Here is a 27,380-nt window from a genome sequence, read left to right as displayed (position 1 = left end):
TAAGCACAGCAAAGCGCACATGGTAGTAGGCTATAACCTGGAATATTTGAAGAAAAAAACCCTGATGTTTGATGTCAGCCTGTGATTTAGGAAACCCACCCTCTGACAGAAAGCCAATGTTTAAGAAGTCAGAAAATCCACCGATGAAAACCTGGGCCCACCTGCAAAACACCTTGTGTTTACTTTTGGGTTAAAGCCGTTTACCGTCTGAGTAGGGGAGTTGACCATTTGGGTATTTTAGACGGCTAGACTTGTTGGTCACTGTCGATATATCACACTAAAACAGGTCAAAGGTCAAAATCAATCAACTACTGCTGGTCGACTTCGTAGTAACCATACATTATTATGTATTTATTTTTGCCACAATCTCTTGCATTACAGTATAACTGGGAGAAAGCTTGTCGGTGGCTGCACGAATAAATCCAACCAAAGTAGATTAGTTATTGCAGCAAAACTTAAGACTTCTTATATCAGCAAAGTCATGAAAAAGTTGTAGCTTTCACATAAAGCGAGGATCAATGCGGTCATATTAAACTCTGCTGGATATAGCGTACATGTATGAACATTGAATGAACGTACATGTATGAACAGTGAATAGGTAAAGGCATTATCGGGTTACAGTACATACATGTTCTCTTTGAACATGTGCTGATGATCCCAACCAAGTGAGAACTTTTAATACCAAAGGTAAATGGCGATAAGGAGGAGAAGCTCAACTTAAAAGTTCTGTTGCAACCTTGCAATCTCTCCACAACATTTTTTACTGAGTACGTATGAATGAAAATGAGGAATCAAGACATTATACAACAAAGCATTAAGAGCACATCAACTTTGCAAGGTTTAAAATGGTGTCCACATCACCAACAAACTAACATGGTCCAAGCACACCAAGACAGTCGTGAAGCGGGCACGACAAAACCTATTCCCCCTCAGGAGACTGAAAAGATTTGGCATGAGTCCTGAGATCCTCAAAAGGTTCTACAGCTGCACCATCGAGAGCATCCCGACGGATTGCATCACTGCCTGGTATGGCAACTGCTCGGCCTCCGACCGCAAGGCAATACAGAGGGTAGTGCGAATGGGGCCAAGCTTCCTGCCATCCAGGACCTCTATACCAGGGGGTGTCAGAGGAAGGCCCTAAAAATTGTCAAAGACTCCAGCCACCCTAGTCATAGACTGTTCTCTCTGCTACCGCACGGCAAGCATTACCAGAGCGCCACGTCTAGGTCCAAGAGGCTTCTAAACAGCTTCTACCCCCAAATCATAAGACTCCTGAATATCTAGTCAAATGGCTAAACAGGCTATTTGCATTGCCCACAGAGGGGTAGGGGGGGGAATGGTTGGTTATGAAATGTGTAAATTAGTATTGTATTCATGTACTGTTCTATTCAGCGCATGTGACGAATTGAAATTGAAATGCCAATTTCCAAAATCTATGTTCTTAACTCTCACAGATGGCTACTATACATACGTTCTGCCTCAGAATAGGTCGACTCAATTATTTTGACAGTTGCTGCTTCTTTCTTCATCTCCGTCCTTCCAGATATTGATGAAGTCCCTTAAATGGTGATAGAATCCAGTCTAAGCCAGTGATTTCGGGAAAAGGTAGAAACCCATTTCTGAGTCAACCTTATTACACCTCGATATGTTTCCGTTCAAAACATCCACTCCTGCAAAACTTAAATGGAATGAAGCACTGATATAACTGTTTTACTCATGGACGTACATTACACTTTAAAGCAAACACATTCTGTTAAATATTCTGCTAAGGAACCAAATACAATGTCTCAGATGAATCCCAAGGATACAAATGACTTTATTGTCCAGACATAAGAGCTGTTGTGAATCAAACAATAGAACAGAATTGAAACGTCTATATGATTGAAAAGTAATTAAAAAGGCTCCCGTCTTTGTAATGTATCCCTTTGATACAACTGAAGGGCGACAACTTCCTTTCTAGATGGATAATATAGCATCGGGCTACAGTCCTTCAATTCTGAATTGTATGCAATGAGGACGACATTGACCATTGTGTGTAATGTGTCATACTGAAGATCTCACAGCAGACATGCTATAGAAACCTTATTCAGATGCTCAACAGAGAATGCATACGACGAGTAGATGTACAGTACACAGATACTGAATATGATGATTTGTATTTGACACAGCATCACACAATTGACCATGACACTGCAGCAGGCCAAGAGCACAGTTAAACATGTGCCATGTCATCTTCTGTGACACTGACAGATACAGTGCCTTCAGAAAGTATTCACACGGAGTAAACCAAACATTAGGAACACCTTCCTGATATTGAGTTAAACCAGATCTGAGGGAGATGGCACATGCGGCTATTCTGTGTCGAGTGGTTAACAAAGAAACAGGTCCTCCTATATGCTTAATATACAGTTATTCATGTAACTTTAGTTGTTCTACAAATGATGGGCTATGTGTTTTGATTTTTAATATATTGTACAGTGCCTTGTAAAAGTATTCATCCCCCTTGGTGTCATGTCATGGACATACACAAAACAGCCCAAATTGGTGAAGTGAAGTGGGAAAAAAAGCAGTTAAAAAAATAATTTAAAAAAATGAAAAATGAAAAGTGGTACGTGCATATGTATTCATCCTCTTTGCTTTGAAGCCCCTAAACAAGATCTGGTCCAACCAATTACCTTCATAAGTCATATCAGTTAAATAAAGTGCTAAGTGTCACATGATCTGAGTATATATACACACCTGTTATGAAAGGCCCCAGAGTCTGCAACACCACTAAGCAAGGGGCACCACAGAGACCAAGGAGCGCTCCAAACAGGTCAGGGACAAAGTTGTGGAGAAGTACAGATCAGGGTTGGGTTATAAAAATATATCAGAAACTTTGAACATCCCACAGAGCAGCATTAAATCCATTATTTAAAAAAATGGAAAGAATACGGCACCACAATAAACCTGCCAAGAGAGGGCCGCCCACCAAGACTCAGACCAGGCAAGGAGGGCATTAATCAGAGAGGCAACAAAGAGACCAACGATAACCCCGAAGGAGCTGCAAAGGTCCACAGCGGAGATTGGAGTATCTGTCCATAGGACCACCTTAAGCCGTACACTCCACGGAGCTGGGCTTTACGGAAGCGTGGATAGAAAAAAGCCATTGCTTAAAGAACAAAAGTAAGCAAACACGTTTGATGTTCACCAAAAGGCATGTGGGAGACTCCCCAAACATATGGAAGAAGGTACTCTGGTCAGATTAGACTAAAATTTAGCATTTTTTGCCATCGAGGAAAACTCTGTCTGGCATAAACGCAAACTCTAACTACCCGCTATTCAAAGTGCTCTGAAAAAATTAAGGGAATTGTTCACAAACATTGGCACATTCTAAAATCCGATGATAATCTAGGTAATGTGGTCTCGGACCTTCCCTTGATCGTATTCTCACGGGGCAGAAATCACAGAGACCAATTGGTAAACTCTGATTTACCACCCCAAGATATTCCTGAACAACGTCTATTTACGCCCCTACTGGATGGAAACTACAAGTGTAATGGTTGTGCTCAATGCAATGGCACTTATAAATGTAAACACCCACAAAACACCCACAAACAGGGAAATCGAGCCCAATCAAAGGTGTCATCACGTGCTCCACTAAGGGTGTTATTCATCTTATATCTTGTCCTTGTGGTAAAAATGTTGTGGGTAAAACAAAGCGCAAATTAAAAGTACATATCTCAGAGCATCGTAGCACCATTCGGTGCGGCCCACTTTTTGCAAGCAAACCACTCGATTTAGTCTCTGCGTTATATTGGCATCGAACATGTCACCATCCCTAGGAGAGGGGGTGACCTTGATGATTTATTGTTAAAACGAGAGGCTGCCTGGATCATTAATTTAAAGACCCTTGCTCCCTTCGGTCTCAACATAGACTTTGATCTGAAGCCATTCTTGTGATTATTGTGACTTTTGCCATTGTAATTGTTTGTAAGCTTGTGTAGTCTAAAATGAATTTATGATTGATGCTATCCATTTGTTTTTTGTATGCTGTTCTTTGTATGACATTTTAATATTTGAGAATTCACCAATGATATTAGGCCACACTTGGCCATGATTACAGACACCTGTGTGTCACCCTGCAGTGTTTGTGATTATACCCTGATGAAGACAGCTTGCCTGTCGAAACGTTGGATATTACATTTTTGCATCTGAGCTCCTAGAGTGTGCGGCTCTCCTTTATTTTCAAGTTTTCTACTCCGCTAGCCAGCACCTCACCTAAATAGGTGTGCACTTATTTTTCTTCTAGATGGCGCAAACCCAACACCTCTCATCACCCAAGAACACTATGTTGTTCATCGGCAGGGACTGGAACACTGGTCAGAATTGAAGGAATGTTGGCTGGCGCTAAATACAATGATATTCTTGAGGGAAACCTGTTTCAGTCTTCCAGAGATTTGAGACTGGAACAGAGGTTCACCTTCCGGCAGGACAATGACTAAGCATACTGCTAAAGCAACAAGTGGTTTGAGGGGAAACATTTCAAATGTATTGGAATGGCCTAATCAAAGCCCAGACCTAAATCCAATTGATAATCTGCGCTATGACTTAAAGGTTGCTTTACACCCATCCAGATTGAAGGAGCTGGAGCAGTTTTGCCTTGAAGAATGGGCAGAAATAACAGTGTCTCGATGTGCCAAGCGTATAGAGACATACCCCCAAGAGACTTGCAGCTGTAATTGCTGCAAAAGATGGCTCTACAAAGTATTGACTTTGGGGGGGTGAATTGTTATGCACGCTCAAGTTCTGTTTTTTTTGTCTTATTTCTATTTGTTTCACAAGAAGAGAATATGTGCATCTTCAAAGTGGTAGGCATGTTGTGTAAATCAAATGATACAAACCCCCTAAAAATCTATTTTAATTTCAGGTTGTAAGGCAACAAAATAGGAAAAATGCCAAGTGGGGTGAATCCTTTCGCAAGCCACTGTAAGGCTGCATGATGAGACTAATGAGGATTTGAAAAAAGTCACTTGAAAGGCATGAGTTCTGCTTTGTTTTTTTCACACAGGCTGTACACACTCCAATAGTCTCTCATTCACAATTTGACAAGCACTTCATATTGCCTCAAATTTCACGGCAGCATCCCCTTTGTGGCCGTAATGCACCCTAAAACATACATGCCTTTTGCAGCCAGTGTCAGTTGTGCCCTTCTCCCTAAGTACTGCGCAATCCGAAGTGTCTCTCACTCACACTGCTCTCCGTACAGGTTACAAGTTAAGACAGACACATCAGGGACACAACTCTGTCATAACGTGGCCCTCTTTGGGTATAGCGAGATCGTTTTTCTCTTCTCCACCCCCCCTCCTCCTACACCCAGGATCTGTTATCTCAGGTCGTAAATTCCCGGAGGAGACTCTCTCCTCATGGCCAGGCAGTATAGAGAGAGAGTTTTACAGTAGAACAAAGGAAGTTCCTCTACATCACAGGACTTGAGAACTGAACAATATCCATATTTTGGAGAATGTGGAGTAGCCAGCTACGACCCGGTCCGTTTTGTTTCATGTTGTGACCTCATGAAAGACAATTTAGCCACATTACCATAACTCTGTTCATACAGGAGCCTCTGTTATGAGGTTGGTGTCTAATTATTGTATAAAATGAATGAGTAAATATGCAACTATTTGTGAAATTATTTAAGGTGATGTTGAACCGTTAATGTGAGAGAATTGTATTCCCTTCAAAGGTTAACTAAGTCATTGGCCCGCCCAAGTGAGCACAGACATTGATCCGGCTCATGGGACAGCCATTTTCTGCTGTTACAAATAATAAAAAAACACCTGAAGAAACCCCTTCAGACCATGCATACCTCGGTCAGCTGAGGGAGCAAAGGTTTGAGTAGAAACCACAAAAACCTCAGTATAAGCTAATGTTGTAAGGAGTTTTGAATTCCTAACCACACCAAATGATTAAACTCTGAGACTATCAATCCCGACAGAATAAGAGCAACAGTTCGAAACTAATTACTAGTCTGCAGCAATAAATAATGTACCATTGAATGCGAAGACCGACAACCGCCGAAACATCTATTCTATAACATTTCTGAATGGTACTCTGAGGTACCCATTCTAACCATGAAACCATGAAATACTTCATGGAAGCAGAGAGACGATCAGAAAGACGGACGATTCCAACAGAGATCATGACGACACACTGAGCGTAAATATATATGGTTGCAATTATTCCCGAATGAGTGAGCGTTCATGTGCAAAGGAATTAGCAATTCAATTAGTATAATTATCAACTGTGACTCTTGTAATTCCCGCCCTCCTCAGTCCACCCCCACTTCCCTTTGTCCACCAAGCAGTCATATCGGCTTAGCCCACTAGGGAACCTACCATTTTCTTGTAACCATATCTACTGTTTTATTGTTTATGTATTTCTGTGATTATTTAGTTAGTAAATAAATGTTTAGGACAATTGATGTACAGATGATTCATAGTCAAGGCTGGGTTCGTGCAGATAACCAACAATTTACGACGTTTGGAATGAAACTAACATGAGGTATAGAATAATTCATTAATTAGAAGACTAATTGATCAGATATTAAAATATCTGAAAAGTTATATATCTAACTTTGTAATCTGAAGATTTTCCTTGGTTTCCCGACTTCCTAGTCGATTACACTTACATGATTAGTTTAATCACGTAATAATTACAGAGAATTGATTTGAAAAAATAACAGTCTTCAATTTAATGATGCCAAAGACAGGAGGTGCATATTGAAGATATTGGATGAACTGTCCACATTTACTTTTCGTCAGCCAACAAGATGAGTAGGCCTAACGAACAGCAAAAGCACTAGCCCATGTCAATCTACTATCCCCCATGGTACAAAAGTCGACCTATTCTATTTTATGCGAGAAAAAAATATTCAAAAGAGTCTGGGACATTTGTGGGATGCGATAGATCCCAAATTAATACAACCCCTAGCATTAAAAAAAATGTTTTATGCAAAGGGCAGCTACTTTGAAGAATCTCAAATATAAAATACATTTTTATTTGTTTAAACATTTTTTGGTTACTACATGATTCCATATCTGGTATTTCATAGTTGATGTCTTCACTATTATTCTACAAAGTAGAACATAGTGAAAATAAATAAAAACCCTGGAATGGGTAGGTGTGTCCAAAGTTGACTGGTACTGTATGTAATCAAGATAAACACACATTTATTATGTTCGAATCTTCCACTTTGACAGAGTATTTTACGTAGATATGACAAAAAAATAATCCAAATTAAATATATTTTAATCCCAACTTGTAATGAAACAAAAAGTAGAAAAAGTCTAGGGGAGTGAATCATTTCTGAATATGTAGACTATACTGTATATATAATATGCAGCATTTCCTGTATATATAATATGTAGACAATACCATATACATAATGTGGAGTATATTATATACATAATATGTAGAGTATACTTTATTATATATAATATGTACAGTGTACTGTATAATATGTAGAGTTCCCTGTACATATACACACACACACACGGTAGAGTATAGTGTATATATACACAATGTAGAGTGTACTGCATATATACTATGTAGAGTGTACTGTATATATATATATATATATAATTGTAAAGTATACTGTATATATAATATGTAAAGTATACTGCACATGAATATTATACTGTATATATCATATGTAGAGTATACTTTATGTATATACAGTATACACTACATATATGTAAAGTATATATCTTATGAAGAGTATACTAGATAGAATATGTAAAGTCTACTGTACATAATATGTCGAGCATACTGTATATATAATATGTAGATTATACTGTATAAATCATATATAAATTATACTGTATATATCAAATGTAAAGTACACTGTATATAATATGAATATCTAATATGTAAAGCATACAGTGCCTTTGGAAAGTATTCAGACCCCTTCCCCTTTTCCAAATTTTGTTACTTTACAGCCTTCCTCTAAAATGTACTCTTGATTTTTTTACCTCATCAATCTACACACAATGCCTCATAATGACAAAGCAAAAACATTATTAGAAATGTTTGCAAATGTATTAAAAATAAAACAGAAATACCTTATTTAGATAAGTATTCAGACATTTTGCTATGAGACTAGAAATTGAGCTCAGGTGCATCCTGTTCCCATGAACCATCCTTCAGATGTTTCTACAACTTGATTAGAGTCCCCCTGTGGTAAATTTAATTGATTGGACATGATTTAGAAAGGCACACACCTGTCTATATAAGGTCCCACAATTGACAGTGCATATCAGAGAAAAAACCAAGCCATTAGGCTGAAGGAATTGTCTGTAGAGCTCCAAGACAGAAATGTGTCAAGGCACAGATCTGGGGAAGGGTACCAAAAAATGCCTGCATAATTGAAGGTCCCCAAGAACGTAGTGGCGTCCATCGTTCTTAAATTGAAGAAGTTTGGAACCACCAAGACTCTTCCTAAAGCTGCAGTATTCCACCAACCAGGGCTTTATGGTTGAGTGGCCAGACAGAAGCCACTTCTCAGTAAAAGGCATAACAGCCCGCTCAGACTTTGCCAAAAGGCACCTAAAGGACTCTCAGAGCATGATAAACAAGATTGAACTCTTTGGCCTGAATGCCAATCGTCACATCTGGAGGAAACCTGACACCATCCCTATGGTCAAGCATGGTTGTGGCAGCATCATGCTGTAGGGATGTTTTTCAGCATCAGGGACTGGGAAACTAGTCAGGATCGAGGGAAAGATGAACGGAGCAAAGTACAGAGAGATCCTTGATGAAAACGTGCTCCAGAGCGCTCAGGTTCTCAGACTGGGGCGAATGTTATCCTTCCAATAGGCCAACAAACCTAAGCAAACAGCCAAGACAATGAGTGACAAGTCTCTGAATGTCCTTGAGTGGCCCAGCCAGAGTCCAGACTTGAACATGTTCGAACATCTATGGAGACACCTGAAAATAGCTTGCAAAAATGTAAAAATACCTGTTTTTGCTCTGTCATTATGGGGTATTGTGTGTAGATTGATAAAAAAAATGTTTTAATCCATTTTAGAATAAGGCTGTAACATAACAAAATGTGGAAAAAGTAAAGGGGTCTGAATACTTTCCTAATGCACTGTATATAATATGTAGAATATACTGTAGATTTAAATGCTTACAGCTAAAGTCAGTAGTTCCAGAATTGTATCTTTTCATAAGTTGAGACAAACTCTAACTTCGGGAATTACATTTTTATCCACTGACATAATGGAGAGGAGCGTTGCAACATTCAGGAAATAATGACTCTCACACTTGGGGGACAAAGATCACACATCTAGCTCTGTGAAGAGGACTATGTTTCAGGACTACTTTTTAAAGAGGGGTGTGGTGCTAAATAGGAGTCTGACATTTGAGTCACTTAGCAGAAGCTAGGTTTAAGTGTCTTGCTGAAGGGCACATCAACAGATTTTTTACCTTGTTGGCCCAGAGATTAGAACCTGAGTCCTTTTGGTTACTGGCCCAACGCTCCTAAACGCTAGGCTACCTGCCGCCCCTAGCAGGTCCAAACATGCTAAGCTATTTGACAGCCAGACCTGAGAGACTGTGATCCGTTCTACAATAATACAATGTGCAAAAAGTGATTGAGGGCTCCATGTGAATGTTTCCATGCAAAGAACAGTAATGTTTCCTTACTCCTTAATCTCAAAGTTAATCGATGTGAACTGTGAGCTGGATAGTGTGTCAAAAGCTTTAGTATTAATAATTGATAAACAACATTATTTCATATACTTGGACATGACAGAAAAGCAATTGCAAGCATTCCCATGTCTTATTTGTCCAAGTTGAGAGATGTAATTCAGGAACAGAAATTAGCAATTTAGCATCAATTAGTCTATCTTTAATTAGTCATCAATTAGTCTAGCTTTAATATATATGCTAGCTGCAGTATAGTGTTATGATATTAACTGAGTCACTACATGGGAATGCCAGCTCTGACTGACTATTGTGTAAAACCTTCAGCATGCCACTGAGGACCATGATTTCTTCCCATTATGAAAGGAAATGGAAAAATTATCAAAACCCCATATTTTAGACAGAACTATAGCACCAAACTACTCTTTTCGTCCTACAATAAGTCGCTAAGAATACTAGGACAATGTTTAGACATGCAATTATTAAGAAAACATATACATTTTCTGCAGATATATAACTTAATTTAACAAAGGTCTAAAACCACATTGTGACTTTGGGAGAGGTTTTCTTTCCATCTATAAAATGTCCTTCAGGGTGAAAAGCTTAAGCGGAATGAGCTAGAGGGTGTGGATTGGGATATCCTGACTGCTGCCAAAACGGAATAGTTTTGCCACTTAAAATGACATCTTGTCTTTCTTATTTACGGCCAAGGAATTTGTCCACGGCTCAGAGCGATGCAGAGCCAGAAAACCTGGTCCACAATTCAGGGTAGGAGTCACTTTTCTGCACATCTAAAGATGCAGGACAAATAAGCAATAGGCACCAAGTCAGTTATTTTTGTCACCATGATGAAAATTGTATGAAAGCGGCTTTTTGCGCCGTGTTGTATGTTCTAAAGCATGTGAAGATTTAATAGGGTTCATTATTCTTAGCCTACTTTACGAGTGGCAGATTGAAAAACCCCCATTCAATATCTGGAGTTTGAAAAAAAAAAACATTAGCTTTACAAATTGCCTTAAAAAAATAATATTCTTCTGTGACGCGCACGTGACATTTGGAAAACCATGTATCCCTCATTGGAGCATACTGACTCGTTACTCTGTAGAACAATGCTCAAGGGGAAATGTCCCTTCAGTGCTACTATTGATGCTTCGCTCTCCTGATCTTAACCAACAGGACTTAAGGCCCTATCGACCACAGCTATAAGAACACCTTCCACCTCGACCTACTTCCATAGGAAGTACAAATTATTTCAGGGATCAACCTTAAAAAGCCTATATATATATATAACACAGGAAAATCACATTTTTTTACTGCACTGGGGCTTTTTAAGGTTGATCCCTGAAATAATTTGTACTTCCTTTGGAAGTAGGTCGAGGTGGAAGGTGTTCATATATATATATATATATATATATACATATACACACACACACACATACACAGTTGAAGCCAAATATATTTAAACTCAGTTTCACAATTCCTGACATTTAATCCTAGTAAAAATTCCCTGTCTTAGGTCAGTTAGGATCACCAATCTATTTTAAGAACGTGAAATGTCAGAAAAATAGTAGTGATTTATTTAATCTTTTATTTCTTTCATCACATTCCCAGTGGGTCAGATGTTTACATACACTCAATTAGTATTTGGTAACATTGCCTTTAAATTGTTTAACTTGGGTCAAACATTTTGAGGAGCCTTCCACAAGCTTCCCACAAAAAGTTGGGTGAATTTTGGCCCATTCCTCCTGACAAAGTTGATGTAACTGAGTCAGGTTTGTAGGCCTCCTTGCTCACACACGCTTTTTCAGTTCTGCCCCAAAAAATTATATAGGATTGACGGTCAGGGCTTTGTGATGGCCACTCCAATACCTTGACTTTGTTGTCTTTAAGCCATTTTGCCACAACTTTGGAAGTATGCTTTGGGTCAATGTCCATTTGGAGGACCCATTTGCGACCAAGCTTTGACTTCCTGACTGATGTCTTGAGATGTTTCTTCAATATATCCACATAATTTCCCTGCCTCGTGATGCCATCTATTTTGTGAAGCGCACAAGTCCCTCCTGCAGCAAAGCACCACCACAACATGATGCTGCCACCCCCATGCTTCATGGATGGGATGGTGTTCTTCGGCTTGCAAGAATCCCCCTTTTTCCTCCAAACATAACGATGGCCATTATGGCCAAACAGTTCTATTTTTGTTTCATCAGACCAGAGGACACGTCACCAAAAAGTACGATCTTTGTCCCCATGTGCAGTTGCAAACTGTAGTCTGGCTTTTTTATGTCGGTTTTGGAGCAGTGGCTTCTTGCTTGCTGTGCAGCCTTTCAGGTTATGTCAATATAGTACTCGTTTTACTGTGGATATAGATACTTTTGTACCCATAGTACGTTCATCTCTAGGAGAAGGAAAGCGTCTCCTTCCTGGGTGGTATGCCGGCTTCGTGGTCCCATGGTGTTTATACTTGCGTACTATTGTTTGGAAAGATGAACATTGTACCTTCAGGCGTTTGGAAATTGCTCCCAAGGATGAACCAGACATGTGAAGGTCTACCATTTTTTTTCTGAGGTCTTGGCTGAATTCTTTGGATTTTCCCATGATGTGAAGCAAAGTGGCACAGAGGTTTAAGGTAGACCTTGAAATACATCCACAGGTATCCCACCAATTAAATCAAATGATGTCAATTAGCCTATCAACCTAAGTGTATATAAACTTCTGACTTAAACTGTATTTCCACACTAAGAGGTTGGAATAATACTGTGAAATGGTGAAAATTATAATGCCCTTTGGTGTAAAACCTGTTTGAAAAGACTGCATAAAATGTCATCCTGTTTTGGTGGGATGGAGTTTGTCTTCCATGGTATCACCATCATAAAAGGTAAATTAGTTAACTGACAAATAAAAAGAGAGCGTTCCAAACCTCTGCCAATAACAGCTCATTTTCAGTTTCCCCCTCTCCACGCAGACCACTCCCAGAGAGTACTAGCAAAATTATTGCTTGAGAAAATGCTCTCTGCTAATAAGCTGTGTTTGTTTTTGACCATTTTAATTTAACAAAAAAAAAAAAAAAAATCACCGAAAGGTATTTAATTGTAAGGTACCCCATCGCTACTTTACAGTGCATTCAAACACACTCTTACAGCACTGTGGGATAAAAACGGTTTCCCTTTACCCCAAAACTCTACCAAGTAAGGTTATTATGTCATAAGTTAAAAGGTTATAACGGAGTCAAAAAGACAAGGCATCAACAGCTAGAGTGTGTGACTGCATCTGTCTATTCCAGTGCCAATATCCGTTTCCCACCTTGTCCTTGTGGGTTGTCTGTTTAAAACAAGATATCAGAAATGCTTGCTGCATTACTGCCTATAAATGCCTACTACTCTACCATTCCATTTTGTTTATGTGGCTTCACAGTTTACAGTCTGAACTTGGTTTGAACTCCCCTTCTCATCTATACCTTGTGTTGAAGATCAGGACTAAGATGCACAAGACCTACATTACATTCAAATCACTATTTCAGCAGAATCATATCAGACAACCAAACTCAAAGCAAGAACTTTCCCTCCCTAAGACTGACTGAAAAAAATACCATTCTAGCATCCAGAGGCAGAGAAAATATCAAGTGCTAGCCTACAGTGTATCTAAAGGCAACCACCAAGGGAATATAGGAGAGCAGGTTACAATACCCTCTCACTGTGGATGTTTTCTTACTCTATGGTTGGGCTGTGTATGCCTGGACTGACACTGTAATGTCCCTTATTATGATTGACAGAAGCTGTTTGCTATTTTTAATGGCTTCCTGGGCTGGTGAGTCAACCTCTCTTTGAAGAACCTTATCCCCAATCTTAACACAGTCGCAACCCTCCCCACTGCTATTAACCCTCTGCAGTGTGACTGTGCAAGCATCGGGGTCAGGTATGTTTGAGGTCACAGTTGCGGTGATATATAGCCGTCTGGAGAATCAGACCGGCTGAGCAATCCTTATTCTCACAGGCGTTGCTCAGGTTTAAAATTCCCCGGGAGCGTGTATGTAGCGTAACCTATAGCCGGGAGAGTTAGGGGAATGGATTGTTCCTGGGGACGACAAAAGACCACAATATTATGCAGTTTACTAGGGCAGGGAACAGCCAGGGACCTCACAATACGATATTATCACGATACTTAGATGCCAATAAGATATGTATTGAGAGACTCGATTCTATGTGTATTGCAATTCGATACTGTGATTTTACTGCATTTCGTTGTTCCTAACATATGCTATAGCTCACTATATATCTTCTGCAGAGGGACAAGAGAGAGCCACGAGAAAACGAGTTTTGATCAATCATGGAAATAAGTGCTGAAAAATTGCACTCTATTTGAAAAGAAGATGGAGAACAAGCTCTGAAGGACAAATAGTGGATTTACAGTGCAGGTACAGCCAACTACCGCAACAATAACATGATATGAGACAACATATTGTCAGTAATGATATCCCGATATGTAACTGTATTGATGTTTTTTCCCGGTTCACTACAGTTTACAGTGCGCTCAGTTGACCGAAAACATCGGAGGACAAGCTGATGCTCGGAGTAGTTTCAGTAGTGTATAAACACTATCAGGTCTGATCATAAAAGCAAATAGGACATAAAGAATGCAAATTGACAGCTGATGCCATGGCTAAACAGCTTCCAATCAGTGTACACCACACAAGTGATACTAATTGGGAGCAATGATGCGCAAACATATTAAGAACAATGTTTGAAAGACAAAAAAACAAAAACAGCAATCAATTTAATTATTTAACAATAACATTCCAGAATGTTTGTATTATGTTTTACTGATACACATTGAGGCGAACACTTTAATTAAATCAAGGCTGGGATAATTCGAATTGAAGACAGTCCGTTCAGGTAAACTTAAATTCCAATTCAATTATTTAAACGATTGCTTATATTTCCAATGAATTATCAATAAACTGAGTAGAAGCTATTTATATCAAAAGTTTTTCAATGCTATAATTTTATTTACTAAAATCACTTCCTGAATTAATTGTCCTTAAGCAAATGATTCACTAAATGTGGCAGAAATTGATTCATGAGGTTTATCATTCGTCATTTGCTCAGAAAAACTTGCCGCCAGTTGCGCAATTCTATTTCACTGACTCAAACAGTTGGAATTTGTTGGAAAACAGAAATGACCTACTTTGAACCCAGGGGAAAAATAAATTCTCGAACCCAAAAAGCAATCCGCAAATAAAAAAAATCCCAAAAATTGATGTCGCCTTTAAAATCCTCTCTAGCAGCCGCAAATCTGAGCCATACGCATACAAAAAAAAGCAAGCCAGTTTTTGACATGGGATGAAAAACATGCACTGCAGTCCCCTAACATAATGCCGCTCGGAAAACAGCGCTTCATTGTTTCTTCACTCGCTTTCACCCGCTCTGGAATTTTGCTTGCTAAGCGCGAAACACATTAGACATAGCAACAACTCTTTATTAATTTACCCCGACATTCCACAGTTGACCAAACACAGCGCTGCTCCCCGAGCTCTCTCTCTCTTTCATTCAATCAGACACAGGAAAATTCCAGCTCCCTTACCAACAGCAAAAGAGACAAACAAACAGACCAACCGATGATTTACCCCGTTGCCAAGAGAAACTAAAATAAGAGAATGGCTTTCGAGTGGTATTACGCAAAGATGACCAGGCAACAGCACCAAAATAAAAGCGACTTACTTGCTTTGAAACCGGGTGGAATAGTGAGAAGAAGGAAGTTCCAGCAGAGCCTAATAGTTTTCAGCTGTGGGCCAGATGGTGATACATTCAGGAACATTCAGGATTGTGGTAGAGGAGATGGCTTTGCAAAATTCCAACAAGGGCTTTTTTTTTTACAGAAACACGATACCTGGATTTCAGAGTCAAAATTCCTCCACCCACAATTCATGCAAAAGTTGTTTTTCTACAGATTTTTCTGGAAGGACATAAAAAAGAAAATTGCTTTCTACACAAAGAGGAAACATACAGAGATTACCTTCAAAAATCTACTTTCCAAAGGTTTCAGTCTAAACTGTCAATCTTATATCACTTTTGGAGAGACATGGCAATACATTGAGCTTTTAGATATTCAAATCACGATGTAACGTAATGTGCCTGAAAAGAAGCCCTGAATCGATAAAAGAGCATGAGAAAATGCTTTGCTTGAGAATTGGGGAACACAATATGCTGTGAAAAGGCATTTTAACTGCAGCTGCAGCTGAAATACATAAGCATAGGAAGAGTGGATCCTAGCTGCTTGGACTGTGTTATACCTTAGTGAAATTCGACACTTCCATGTCTTATTCAATGATCGGAGATTAACTGCTCAGGACAGCTTTTCAAGTGAGGGGCATCAGGCAGGAAAACACATGGATGACATTTTTTTGTAATTTATTCATGTTTATGACATGTCCAGTTTAATTTGACATTAGGGCCCTTTTTCAATCAAAGCTGGTCAGCAGGTTTCCTGGGATTCTTGTACTGCGAGTTCAAAACAAAACCAAGTTTACAGTGTGAAACTAAAATAAACTAAACTGCATGTTCATTCAAACAAAATTCATTCATTAACAAATGTCATTGTAGGGAACAAAATGTTGGATTTGACCCCCAAATTCTTTGTATAGGTTTTGATTGAATACAGGCCCGATGTGATGCCATGTTTGTTTTGGCTGGGAGTTCCCGGGCCTCTGCTTCTGAGTACCATTTAAAACAGGGAGGGCCCGGCTATCAGGACTGAGGTTCTGTTCAGACTTTGCTTTCCTAACGCTTTGCTCTAGTTTCCTCTCTATCATTTTATGTTTCAGTCTTCTATGGACAGCTGGGGTGAGGTAGGGTGTTAAGGTTTGTGCAGACATTTGCTAGCTCTCAAAGTGGAGGCCCTTCCACAAGTGGCCATGTGAAAGATCAAGTATGAAGAGAATTTTCATTACAAGTTCCGCTGTCACCAATGCAACTTCTCTGTTAAGTTAGAGGCACCTTTTATTGTCTTATTTTTTATTATAAACTGATTACTATTTGGCCAATATACCATGGCTACGGTCTGTATCCAGGCACTCCGCGTTCCATCGTGCATAATTACAGCCCTTAGCTGTGGTATATTGTCCACATAACACTCCCCCTCGGGCCTTAATTGTATCAGGGACAATTTTATTTAGCCTTTATTTTACTAGGCAAGTCAGTTAAGAACAAATTCTTATTTACAATGACAGTCTACCCTGGCCAAACCCTAACCACGCTGGGCCAATTGTGCGCCGCCCTATGGGACTCTCAATCACGGTCAGTTGTGATACAGCCTGTAATTGAACCACGGTCTGCAGTGACGCCTCTAGCACTGAGATGCAGTGTCTTAGACCACTGCGCCACTCAGGAGCCTCCAAAATATGTATCAATTAGGGCCGTGACGAAACCAGTAGCGCAACATGGTTTCCATGGCTAAATGAAGCACATCAAACTCTTTGATCCTATAAACACCTGCTGTATGTAAAGTAGTGTGTCCTATAGCTTGAAAAAATAAATACATGTGACTCTGGATGACATTTGTTTCCAACATTAGGGCTGTTTTCCTAAACAAGTTAATACTGCTAAAGGCTAAATCTAAATAAGTAGGACCACTACAGTATCTGATTGACACTTGTCACACCTCTACTCCAACTTCCACATTTAAAATATTACATCTACTGTGGCTAATTAATGCCATGGCTGCTCTTTTCTCAATGAGTGCAAAGGCACCTTGGGAAACATTAAATCTACTTCATTTCTATCAGATCAATATCAATCTCCAGGATTGATATTCCCAAGACATAAAATGTATCTTAAGAGGTAATATCAGTGTTCTTGGGAAATTAGCATTTTTTAAATTATTATTATGGAAATAGAGTAAATCAAGAATTACAACAACAACAACTAACTCAATCTTATTATTTTATTACGTATCTGATTTATTCATGATGAGTAAAAAGTGCTACAACCCACACAATAGTATTATGAATAGTCAGTTGCTAACAGACATTCCTCCAAGTTTGTTAACATTCCTTTCACAAAGACATATCAAACCAAAATCAATGTGACCAAATTGAACCACATAAACATCGCAATAGGTCACACGCACTGGCATTTCTTTCTGATTCTACAAGGAAATGATCAGAAACAATAATGGATTTCAGTGTTCAGTCAAATGATAAAACAGCGTGGCCTCTTGCATGATATGTTAATCAGAAATTGAAGGACTTACTGGTAACACACAGTCTTTCGTTCTAGATAGACTTTTCAAACTATGTTGAAGAGCGTGCCTTGCGTGAATGAAAAAAAAATCAACAATATTAACTTTTATAAAGACTGAAAATGTCAGCTAAATCTAATTCTAAAGTGCAAACAAAGTTTTGGTTATGAGAAGCCAGTTGTCAGGAACCCCGTTGGTACATCCATCAGTGATCATATGTTGCATGGCCATCCCACTGGGCACAAACGTCAGTTAAAAGTCTAGTTTTGATTTACATTTGGTTGAGTTGTCAACTAATTTAATTCAACTTAAAAAAAACAAGAAAAAACATGTAATTAGATTAAAGGTTAAAAGTTGGGTAAAAAATTGTAAAAAGACAACATGCCCTTACGTTGATGACTTATTGCAATTTCAAAAAGTTTTCCATTTTGATTCAACACCATCGTATAGATTTTTGGGGTTGAAATGGCATGGAAACAACATTGATTCAACCAATTTTTTTCCCAGCGGGATGAGATCAACTGCAGGTACTACAATAAAACACAGTCCCCATCTGGTTACACTTTGGTTTACCAAAGACATGGGAGCTATTTTGAGAATTGTACAAAACTCTACTATAATACTCTACTACACCAACAAAGCAAACAAACATGTTTTTTTCCCCCCACGTGAAGTGACCAGGAGCATTTGGGCTTTTGATTTTATTTTCCACCCACAGTCTAAGTCTTCCACTTAAGTCAACAAAGCCAGGAGGTTCCTGAAAACTGCAAGCACAACATTGGGGTAAGACATCTGCTGTTTGTACTGGAGGGCAGAAGCATGTGTTTTCAACCCTTGGAACACTGCAGGGCATGGAGCTTGGTGTTAGGTCTCCATGTCCCTGTCACAAACTACAGAACACTAAGCAAAAAAGGAAATCTCACTTATAGTCTTGCTGTCTTTGATTTCAGGCTATGGTTCTTACATGGCGCAAACACAATGAAAGTGAAATTATTTGGAGGGGGAAATGTTTGATAGCTGAACCAACTGGTGATTTGGTTAAATCATAAAAAATGAATTGAAATCAAACTTTATAGACAATGATATTGTGCATACAGACAAGCTGTGTCTCAATGATGTACAGTGGGGCAAAAAAGTATTAGTCAGCCACCAATTGTGCAAGTTCTCCCACTTAAAAAGGTGAGAGAGGCCTGTCATTTTCATCATAGGTACACTTCAACTATGACAGACAAAATTAGATATTTTTTTTCTCCAGAAAATCACATTGTAGGATTTTTAATGAATTTATTTGCAAATTATGGTGGAAAATAAGTATTTGGTCACTTACAAACAAGCAAGATTTCTGGCTCTCACAGACCTGTAACTTCTTCTTTAAGAGGCTCCTCTGTCCTCCACTCGTTACCTGTATTAATGGCACCTGTTTGAACTTGTTATCAGTATAAAAGACACCTGTCCACAACCTCAAACAGTCCAAACTCCACTATGGCCAAGACCAAAGAGCTGTCAAAGGACACCAGAAACAAAATTGTAGACTGGCACCAGGCTGGGAAGACTGAATCTGCAATAGGTAAGCAGCATGGTTTGAAGAAATCAACTGTGGGAGCAATTATTAGGAAATGGAAGACATACAAGACGACTGATAATCTCCCTCGATCTGGGACTCCACGCAAGATCTCACCCGTGGGGTCAAAATGATCACAAGAACGGTGAGCAAAAATCCCAGACCCACACGGGGGGACCTAGTGAATGACCTGCAGAGAGCTGGGACCAAAGTAACAAAGCCTACCATCAGCAAGGGCATTGAAGATGAAACGTGGCTGGGTCTTTCAGCATGACAATGATCCCAAACACGCCCAGGCAACGAAGGAGTGGTTTCTTAAGAAGCATTTCAAGGTCCTGGAGTGGCCTAGCCAGTCTCCAGATCTCAACCCCATAGAAAATCTTTGGAGAGTTGAAAGTCCGTGTTGCCCAGCAACAGCCCCAAAACATCACTGCTCTAGAGGAGATCTGCATGGAGGAATGGGCCAAAATACCAGCAACAGTGTGTGAAAAACATGTGAAGACTTACAGAAAACGTTTGACCTCTGTCATTGCCAAAAAAGGGTATATACCAAAGTATTGAGACACACTTTTGTTATTGACCAAATACTTATTTTCCACCATAATTTGCAAATAAATTCATTAAAAATCCTACAACGTGATTTTCTGTTTTTTTCCCCCTCATTTTGTCTGTCATAGTTGAAGTGTACCTATGATGAAAATGACAGGCCTCTCTCATCTTTTTAAGTGGGAGAACTTGCACAATTGGTGGCTGACTAAATACTTTTTTGCCCCACTGTATTTATTGGTGGTCCTGCAAAATCAAATATCTGCCTTCTTCGTAATGCAAACAAAGACATACAGTCCTCTGCACATGTCATATAGTTGCTGAAATCATGTTTGAGATGGAAACTAGAAAAACACTACTTTATCCAACGGTCAATACCCACTGGCAAGAGATGTCTAGTTTTTATTTACATTTGGTTGAGTTGTCAACTAACGTGAATTCAATATGAAATCAACCAAATATGCCACCATGTCATTGGATTTAGTTTACAAATTATGGTGACTTTTTTCAAATCTAATCAGTTTTCCACATTGATTCAATGTCATCACATATCATTTTTTGGTTGAAATGACATGGACACAATGTTGATTCAACCTGTTTGCCCTGTGGGTAGGGATTCGGCTGTCTCCCCTTCAACAATAAAACATGACATCCAATCAGAAGGAGTCATCCACTTCCCAGGGCCAATTTCTCAAGCTGTGCAAGGTTATGCATGCTGATCCAGCAGCATATCACCAAGCAGTCCTGAAGGCTCTCAACAACAACTGGTTCCCCTTGCATCCAAAACGTCATATGGTTAGAGCCACAACCACCATCTGCTGAGCCTGTCTTATCTTATCAATACACAGATGTTGTGTCCAAAGCTTTAGGCTAACCCACCACTTCCAGAAGAGTGAATGTAAGCCTACAAACAGTATGTTCCCTGAATAGTAGTGCCTGTCACATGAAGTTGAGGTAGCAGAGGGGTTAACTATTTCTTGATGGAATAATGTGTCTAGCTGGCTGCTCTGTCATGGAACGTAATGAGAGAGGAATGGGGCAATTAGCAGGAGTTTAGGAGGGAACCCTGGACTGGAGGTGAGCATTTACATCTCTCGCAGTGTTTATTATAATAATTTTGATCAACCCTTTGTCCCTAGTTGGGGACGGAACTTCTGTAGTCTAAAATATGTAGTTGTGTTAGTCTGTATGCATGGGGTATTACACATTTACAAAAACAAAAGGGTTATCCCATCAGAAATGATGTAAATCGGTTTCAACTGAAATCAGAGAGACACAGGGATGTCACTCTAACAGTAACTATTGCTCCCAAACTACTTAAAACAGGGTTAGATCTTTTCCAGAGAGAGAGCCATCGTGGCTGCAGGCTTTTGTTCCAACCAAAAAGTTACGCCCCTGATTGGCTAACAAAGAATAAGAATAAGTTGTTTAGTAGTGTCAAAAGTTTGCCCAACGGGATTCTTATAAAGTTATCAGATATTCCTTGAAGATGACTGATGTCTTCAGGGTGTTTCAAGGCTTTCAAAAGGTCATGGCAGTATATCCTCTTGGAATCGTACCTCATATTTCTTTCAGAGGTCGTATTTGCCACCACTCACAATAGAAGTTTGAAAAGTTTCTTAGATGAGTGCACAGGAATTGCAGAATAATGTAATTTTAATGGCAGATGGCAGATGACAGATGTTTAGCTGCTGATTGAGGTCATGTCACAATCTAGAAGTGAGTGGTGCACATTATACTGTAAATCATGTATAATTAATCTTGTATTTCTATGGCTATAAATCCCTTGCACTACACTGTTAGTATCAGCGTTAGTTAAAAGTGCTGTCATGTTTTGACTTTTCCAATACAAAAATAAATGTAATGTGGTGCGTGCTGGTGGCGGGGAAGTCAGGCGCAGGAGAACGAACTTGGTATAAACGGAGTATTTAATGAAAGCTCACAAACTCCAACGGCCTGAGGAGCCACCACCGGCCTGAGGAGAGACACATGGAACGAGGGATTAATATGGTAATCGGGGGGAAGTTGTAACCTATAGCAAACCTCTTTCACTCTCCTCAGGACTTTAAATGGCCCCACAAACCCCGGACCCATCTTCCAACAAGGCAGGCAGGCGGAGGTTTCGGGTCGAGAGCCGGACACGGTTCCCCGGTTCGAACACTGGGGTCTCACTGCGGTGACGGTCTGCGCCAACTTTCTGGAGCAGCACGGTGCGCTGAAGGTGGACATGTGCGGCGTCCCATGTTTCTTCGGCGTGACGGAACCAGTCATCCACCGCAGGAGCCTCGGTCTGACTCTGATGCCAAGGAGCCAGAACCGGCTGATACCCTAGTACACACTGGAAGGGAGAGAGGTTAGTGGAGGAGTGGCGGAGCGAGTTTTGGGCCATCTCTGCCCAGGGCACGAACGCTGCCCACTCCCCCGACCGGTCCTGGCAATAAGACCTCAGAAACCTACCCACATCCTGGTTAACTCTCCACCTGCCTATTACTCTCGGGGTGCAAACTTGAGGTAAGGCTGACTGAGATGCCCAGATGTTCCATGAATGCCCTCCAGACCCTCGACGTGAACTGGAGACCACGGTCAGACACTATATCCTCAGGCACCCCGTAGTGCGGGAAGACACAAGTAAACAGGGCCTTCACAGTTTGTAGGGCCGTAGGGAGACCGGGCAAAGGGAGAAGACGGCAGGACTTAAGAGAAACAATCCACAACGACCAGGATCGTGGTGTTACCCCGCCGCTCTACCCTCGGGCAGGTGGTTGAAGACTGCCCGGAAACGGTGGGTGAACTCCTCACACTGGTCCAACACCGCATCTCCCTCTCTCCACACGGCGTTGGCCCACTCCAGGGCTTTCCCGGTGAGGCATGAGACGAGGGCTGACACCGTCTCCCGATCCGATGAAGCCGGGTGAACGGTGGCCAGGTATAGCTCCAGTTGCAGGAGAAACCCTCGGCAGCCCGCAGCCTATCCGTTGTACTCCTGGGGCAGGGAGAGACGAATCCCACTGGAACCAGATGGAAACAGAGAGCTCGGGGGAGACCCCGGTTGTGCTGGTGGAGGAGCTGAAGAACTCCCTGTCTCTCCCAGAGGTCCATAGTCTGGACAAAGCGGTCCATGGCGATGCCAAGATGGTGGAGCATTGCTGCATGCTCCTGGACACGCTCCTCCACCTCTATGGCCGGGGTACCTTGTCCTGCTGACACCATATCGGGTCGGGGATTCTGTAATGTGGTGCATGCTGGTGGCAGGGAAGTCAGGCGCTAGGGGAACGAACTTGGTATAAACTGAGTATTTAATGAAAGCTCACAAACTCCAAAAACCAACATATACAAAATAAAGTGGGTAAATAAAACCTGTCACACACCATAACAGACATAGCACCTATACATACAATGAACAATCACTGACAAAGACAAGAGGTAAAACAGAGGGTTAAATACACAACATATAATGATGGGATTGAAACCAGGTGTGATGTGAGACAAGAAAAAAACAATGGAAAATTACAAATGGACCAGCGATGGCTAGAAGGTCGGTGACGTCACCGCCCGAACAAGTAGAGGGACCAACTTCGGCGGAAGTCGTGACAATAAATCACAGCTGAGTTTATCAACATATGACTCATACCTTAAAAGAAGTGGAAACGTGTGCAATGTGCTTCTCACATCCCAAGATTACTCTGACTTCTACCTATTGTAACTATACTACCATGTAATCTGAATAGCCTTCCTTCAATTAAATAAGTCAAATCTATCAAAAACATATTCAATGTGGGACAGAGAAATGTTAAAGTCACGAGTCTACAGTTGATACAAAGGACAAGACAAAAACCACACAAGCAGAGAGACTAATCATAAGTTATGAAGAGTTAATGCTAGCTATTCTTGTTGACTTCCAGTCATTGCACTATTGCTAGTTAGTATTGGCTAGCAAAACTAACTTCAACATCCTTTAAACTGCACGCACAGACAGAAAAATGATATCCATGAGTTCGTCTGACAGGGTAAGTAGAGAAAAAGGCCTGAATGTGCAAAATGCTGCAGTATGTCTTTAATATACCAAAAGTTATTAGGCCAATGATATCCAGGAAGAGCAGTTATCCCGTTACAATTTCAATAGGGGGAAGATTGTCACATGCAATTCAAAAATAGATTGAGAAAATGTTTGGAGTTGACACGCTCGTCGAAATCGTTGAAATGACCGGACCAAGGTGCAGCGTGGTGAGCGTACATTTGTCTTTATTATAAATATCGCCAACAAAACAAGAAACAACAAAAATGAACGTGAAGCTTACTAGGGCTATACAGGCCACTATAACAAAGACAACTACCCACAAAATACAAAAGGAAAAAGGCTGCCTAAGTATGATTCCCAATCAGAGACTAAGATAGACAGCTGTCCCTGATTGAGAACAATACCCTGCCAAAACATAGAAACACAGAACATAGAGTTTCCCACCCGAGTCACACCCTGACCAACCAAACATAGACAATAAAAATATCTCTATGGTCAGGGCGTGACAGGAGTCTCACTCTCCACGGGGTCTCTTGAATCTTGGCGAGTGGAAACAGCTGACAAAGCACACCATTTCTGGAAAGGCATGTCAAATTCTCAGAAATATTTAGACAAAATTATCAAATCTGTCAAGGGTCATCGTCTAGGAGCCCTGATATATGTAACGCTTCCCCTGTATCTTGACTCCGATCCATCACAGTAACCACAATGTCTATAGTGTCAACGACAAATAATTAAATAAAAATGTATCCTTCCACCTACACAGACAAGCATCTTGGCATGCATTCAAGAAGGTCAGATATTCTGCAGAGTAATTTAGCTAACAATTCATTGACATTGACACTTTTGCTGACATAGTGATACACTCCAAGCTCAATTCACATTCTATCAAGTTTCCAACATACACTGCCATATGATCACTGGGTTCAAACTGTGGGACAAATTGCATTTGCCACTACAGTAATTGCAAACCATTGAGGTTTCGCTAAGTGTCTAAAGTTTCTGCACAATTACCTTGACTTTGCATGACAGAGGAATTTAATTTACACTAATAATGATTCAAATGTTGTATCTCAAAATGCAAGTTGCCAAATATGACATCAGTGATGTGAAAATCACTTTTCGAATTACATGTCACTACCAATTTTTCCCCAATGCTTAAATAATGCATTATACATGAGATTATTATACATTTACATGTTGATATGTTCTACATTGTAGTTTTATAATGAATATGCATATAATGCAGCTATTTTGGATGCATTCAAGCATTTCAAGTTATTGTAAAGAAGTTGACCCACTTTCAATGTGTCAAGGTAGTATCTGAAGAAGAGGTCTAGGGTTCAGCTGGAACGGAGGGTAGAGGTAACAATGTTTTTTTACATTACTTGAATAAAGCTTTGTTTTATAGAGCATGATATCAACAGTGCCTTGCAAAAGTATTCATAGCCTTTGGCGTTTTTCCTATTTTGTTGCATTACAACCTGTAATATAAATAGATTTTTATTTGGATTTTATGTACTGGGGTGGCAGGTAGCCTAGTGGTTAGAGCATTGGACTAGTAACCGAAAGGTTGCATCATCGAATCCCCGAGCTGACAAGGTCGTTCTGCCCCTGAACGAGGCAGTTAACCCACTGTTCCTAGGCCGTCATTGAAAAGAGTATTTGTTCTTAACTGACTTGCATAGTTAAATAAAGATAAATACAAATGTACGTACACAAAATGAAGTGAAACTTTTAAAATGACTTGTTTCAAAATATTATACAAATAAAAAACAGAATAGTGGCACGTGAATTCACCCCTTTGCTCTGAAGCCCCTAAATAAAATCTGGTGCAACCAATTACCTTCAGAAGTCACACAATTAGTTAAATAAAGCCCACCTGTGTGCAATCTAAGTGTCACATGATCTCAATATATATTCACCTGTTCTGAAAGTGGCCTGAGTCTGCAACACCACCAAGCAAGGGGCACCACTAAGCAAGAGGCACCATGAAGACCAAGGAGGTCTCCAAAGAGGTCAGGGACAAAGTCGTGGAGAAGTACAGATCAGGGTTGGGTTATAAAAGAATATCAGAAACTTTGAACATCCCACAGAGCACCATTAAATCCATTATTAAAACATGGAAAGAATATGGCACCACAACAAACCTGCCAAGAGAGGGCCGCCCACCAAGACTCAGACCAGGCAAGGAGGGCATTAATCAGAGAGGCAGCAAAGAGACCAAGGATAACCCTGAAGGAGCAGCAAAGGCCCACAGCGGAGATTGGAGTATCTGTCCATAGGACCACTTTACGCCGTACACTCCACGGAGATGGGCTTTACCGGAAGAGTGGCCAGAAAAAAGCCATTGCTTATAGAGAAAAATAAGACAAGACGTTTGATGTTCGCCAAAAGGCATGTGGGAGACTCCCCAAAACATATGGAAGAATGTACTCTGGTTAGATTAGACTAAAATTGTGTTTTTTTTGCCATCAAGGAGAACACTATGTCTGGTGCAAACCCAACACCTCTCATCGCCCTGAGAACATGGTGGCAGCATCATGCTGTGGGGATGTTTTTCATCGGCAGGGACTGGGGAATTGATCAAAATTGAAGGAATGATGGATGGCGCTAATTACAGAGAAATTCTTGAGGGAAACCTGTTTCAGTCTTCCAGAGATTTGAGAATGGGACAGAGGTTCACCTTCCAGCAGGACAATGACCCTAAGCTTACTGCTAAAGCAACACTCGAGTGGTTTAATGGGAAACATTTAAATGTCTTGGAATGGCCTAGTCAAAGCTTAGACCACAATCCAATTGAGAATCTGGGTCATGACTTAAATATTGCTGTACACCAGCGGAACCCATCCAGGAGCTGGAGCAGTTTTGCCTTGAAGAATGGGCAAACATCCCAGTGGCTAGATGTGCCAAGCTTATGGAGACATACCCCAAGATACTTGCAGCTGTAATTGCTGCAAAAGGTGACTCTACAAATTGACTTTGACTTTGAGGAGGTCAATAGTTATGCACGCTCAAGTAAAAAAAAAAATTGTCTTCTTGTTTGTTCACAATAAAAAACATTTTGCATCTTCAAAGTGGTAGGCATGTTATGTAAATCAAATGATACAAACCCCCTAAAAATCCATTTTAATTCCAGGTTGTAAGGCAAAAAAATAGGAAAAATGCACAAGGGGATGAATACTTTCTCAAGCCATTGTAATTAGATGCTTTGTTAGATGATCAAACATTCCTTCATCATAAAACAACTTTCTTTGTATTCACATATGCAAAATGTGGAGCCCGACTTTGCTGCTGAAGCTGGACAGTATTCTTTAAATTAAAAATATTAATTCA

The 27,380-nt window shown here is 40.2% G+C and overlaps 1 protein-coding gene across 5 annotated transcripts in view; it reads right to left on the bottom strand.

The window, feature by feature from the left end:
* LOC115113443 (PTB domain-containing engulfment adapter protein 1-like) overlaps positions 1–27,380 on the bottom strand; it is a 182,533-nt gene that overhangs the window by 41,236 nt on the left and 113,917 nt on the right. The window contains exon 1 of one of the 5 annotated variants that reach the window (XM_029641122.2): positions 15,402–15,525. The exons of 3 other annotated variants lie outside the window; for them this stretch is intronic. The gene's annotated coding sequence lies outside the window, so the exon portion shown is untranslated. Of the gene's footprint in view, positions 1–14,868; positions 15,109–15,401; positions 15,526–27,380 lie in introns of those variants that run through there. One more of the 5 variants, XM_029641072.2, reaches the window with a different exon arrangement.

Source organism: Oncorhynchus nerka, linkage group LG3 (assembly GCF_034236695.1).
Source record: "Oncorhynchus nerka isolate Pitt River linkage group LG3, Oner_Uvic_2.0, whole genome shotgun sequence".
In the NCBI taxonomy this organism is placed as follows: domain Eukaryota; kingdom Metazoa; phylum Chordata; class Actinopteri; order Salmoniformes; family Salmonidae; genus Oncorhynchus; species Oncorhynchus nerka.
The sequence above is the reverse complement of the archived record's forward strand: the minus strand, read 5'-3'. Positions and strand labels throughout refer to the sequence as shown.